This window comes from Otolemur garnettii, unplaced genomic scaffold, assembly GCF_000181295.1.
Source record: "Otolemur garnettii isolate 467f Iridium unplaced genomic scaffold, OtoGar3 scaffold00094, whole genome shotgun sequence".
NCBI classification, from domain to species: domain Eukaryota; kingdom Metazoa; phylum Chordata; class Mammalia; order Primates; family Galagidae; genus Otolemur; species Otolemur garnettii.
This window is the reverse complement of record NW_003852489.1, coordinates 7,418,663-7,422,435: the sequence shown is the minus strand read 5'-3', so window position 1 is coordinate 7,422,435 and position 3,773 is coordinate 7,418,663.

Here is a 3,773-nt window from a genome sequence, read left to right as displayed (position 1 = left end):
AAAAAAAAAAGATTGTTATGGCTTAACTGGGTGTTGTGGTGGGCACCTGTAGACCCAGCTCCTCAAGAGGCTGAGGAAAGAGGATCACTGGAACCTAAGCGTTTGAGGTTGCTGTGAGCTATGACACCATAGCACTCTACCCAGGGCGTCAGAGTGAGACTCTGTATCAGGGGAAAAAAGAAAAGAAGAAGAAAAGAGAAACGTTTAATCCATTTGTACACGGAACTGCCATTTTCTTCATGCCATTATCCTCATAAACTGATTTCATGTCCCTCATCTCGCTTCCACTCTTGCCAAATTTAACAAGAAATTTGGTTTTTGTTTATTGCTCTAATTCAAGCTCCAACATTCTTGCCACAGCACACAAAAACACACAACAACAATAATGAACACCACTCAGCAAGATGCCACCACACGGCAACCTGCACACAACTGTGAGACGCTGATAGACAACAGTTATGAAACTTTACCAAGCTGTTTGTACGCTGCTGCCAACATTAATTAACACTAATTAACTAAGTTCACAGACTTAATTGTCAGACCTCCTATATTTGACTTCACAGCATTCACATTGAATGGTTCCTTCTAGGCAGGCTGAAGTATTTCTACCACTACTGTCGCACATTACCACCTGAGAACAAGGATTATGTCATCCATGTTTGTATCTCCTTAGCTCCTAGACAGTATCCAGGACCAAAAAACTGCTTGATAAATGTTTGAGTGACTCATTACATGGGTGAATGAGTCAGGGAGTAAATCACTAACTTCTGAGAACACAATGCCATCCTGGCAGCTCAACGTGTTTGTATTTGCCCCTTAGACACAAATACCTAAATAAATAAATAAAACTAACATTAATCAAAGCAAAATTATGTCCTGTTGTATTTTAACCAGTAAGAGTCTAAGTCTTACTACCTGCTTGATTTCTCCTAGGCCTCTGTCCAACGCATTCTCATCTTGATCCAACTTCCATGAGTGAATTGCAATAGCAACTACCGCGCCATGTGACCAACATTACTGAGGATGAGATAAGATTTTTGGATTTGGATCATCGTACACTCATTTCTCATCCCTAATAGCATCTTAGTTTCCTTCTTTGGAATTGCCTCTTCTGCCCTACGCCTATTCTTGTTGTCCTGCCTGCTCCTAGCAGAGAGGTGGGCAGGTGACCCAAGCTTGACCAACTGGATTTTCCTTCCCTAGGATTAGAATCTTGAGTGGAGAGTAAATTATCAGGGATTGGCCACAGCACCATTCCACCCTGACCAGCACTGATTGTGCAACTTCTTTGAGGGGATAGCTGCTGGGGGGTTCCCATCCAGGCTTTCCAGCCTCCTGTCAATTCTTTGAGCCCCTGGTAGCCTTCTAATACATTTATTTTTTTGTTCGAGTTAGTCTGAGTTGCAACCAAAAGATTCCAACTGAGGCAGAAAGTAATACCAGAATAGGGTGTTGCAAGACTAAGCAAAGGCATTTGAATAAAGGGAAAGAAGTGATATCTGACAGCTTAGGGATTCTTTGTTAAGTTATAGCAAACACTTGGTTAACTTGTTGCCTAATAAACCCTAGACCATTTGCTTCCTGAGGCTTTAACATGAAAGGATATTGTAGAAAAAGTTGTGGGTTTTAGAGTGTGCAGATAACTTCTTCAGTAAAGTCTTCCAAGAAAAAAGACTAAGATCAGACTGAAACTGACCTATCCAAAACCAAGAGAGGGAAGAGAATAGGTTTGCTAAGAATTCTCTTTTTTGACAATGGCCTGCAGTTATGGTTGTCTAGAGGTACGGCTACAGCTCAATTCCCCACCCTCAAATTAAAGTTAACAGAAGGTAGGAACATGAGAAGTAAACAGGAAATAAGTTTAAGGCCAGAGAGAGAGAGAGCCCTGTCAAGCATGTCCTGTTGTGCCTTGAACAAAAAGCCAGCACTGCCCTTGGAAAGATGCAGCCAGATGCAGACTGTGAGCGTCACACAGGGCAGTGGTTAGAGCTCCATGAGGACCGCAGACCCAGACTGCTTGGGGCTGAGTCTTCGTTCTGCCACTTATGAGCAGATTGCTTTATTGCTCCACAAATTGTTTCTCCAAATTACAGATGATAACAGATCCTGTCTCACAAGGATTAAGCAAGCTGGTACACAGAAAGCCTTTAGAACAATGCCTACCCCCATGGCAAGCAATCAGTGAATGTTACTCCTAACAGTTTTGTTGTTACTGTGAGGAATGGGTAGGTTTGAGACATCCCCATGCAGCCTATTGCTTTGGCTTTTCTCAAGTCGAGGCCATGATAAAAGCATTAAACCCAAAGGATCAGGAGAAGGCCAGGGCACCTGGGTTTAACACTAGGAGATGGCAATTCCCAGAGAGGTTCTAATTTCAAAGAGTATGATATGATAAGATCTCTGACTCCTGGGACTCCAGCATTAGCCAGAAACAAATAGACCAGAATCTCATTAACTTTTTAAGAGTATCATGCTGTCAAAGAAACTTCAAGTCTGGCCCACCGTGGTCTGGGATGGCAATTTCTAGGCTCCCAAACTCACATCAGCAGATGTCAGATTGCTGCTGAAACAGTACAGCTCCCAGAAGGGGGTGTCCTCCTCAGTGTGCACATCGTATAGGTTTTCCCACAGAGACAATTAGGGGCCAGAGAGGGCAGTGGACTGAGGGGAGCCTTCCAGAGGGCAGAAATGGGGGAGCCCATATACTGGCTGCCAGGGCACCATGTCTGTGTGATTTCTGGCAGAGTCTGATACGGGCTGTGGACCAGTGACCATGGTGAGTTGTTCTATCCTTTCCTTTTCCCACCGCAGTTACCCTGTTCTCTCTCCACTGCCATCTACTGAGCACATCTTCGTTGATTAAATTTACTATTTAGCCTCAATGGACCACATAGGGCCAGTAAGAACTCCATTTATGAGAACTGAGCATCACCCAGAGAACAAGAACTAGATGAAACTGCGGCTTATCTCTTGGAAGGAAAGAGGTTGACTGTGCTCCATGTAGAGGGTGGGTATTTCTGAGGTAGAGAGTGGACATTTCTGAGGTATGTGTATGGAAATGGAGCTGAGCATGGACACTGGGCAGCTAAACGGGGTGGACTGTGCTGGATATATGTTGTTTTTGCAGCCCAGCGTCTTCTCAGTCTTCTGATAGAGTAGTCTCCCCCAGTGTGGTTTGGTTGGCCTTCCAGTCATGGCCCCAAATCCAGAGATGAGTCTCGGTTCTCTTAAGCCCCTCAGCATCCCCTGGCTGTGTGAAGCTGATAAAAGCGGACATGTGCTAGGTCTGAAAAAAGAAACATTCCTTACCCCTCTCTCCATCTCTCTGCAATAGAAGTTTCTGGAAAGAGGCACTCTCTTTCCCTGGATGGCATCTAGTGAAGACATGAGACTTTTAGTCACCCTGGGCATCTGTGACCACAAGGACCTCATAAAGCTGGAGGATGAAAGCAAATTCAACCCCACAGAAGGCAGAACAAGAAAGGAGAAGCCAGCCCTTGGGGAATCATATGATTTTCATCTTCACCTGAATTGGTCTGCCCTCGGCCCTTTCCATGACCTAAGTCAAAATATCCCCTTGTTTAAGCCAGTCTGAGTCGGGTTTTTGGTCACTTACTGTATAACAAGTTTTTACCGGCTCGGCACCTGTGGCTCAAGCGGCTAAGGCGCCAGCCACATACACCTGAGCTGGTGGGTTCGAATCCAGTCCGGGCCACCAAACAACAATGATGGCTGCAACCAAAAAAATAAAATAAAATAGCCGGGCGTTGTGG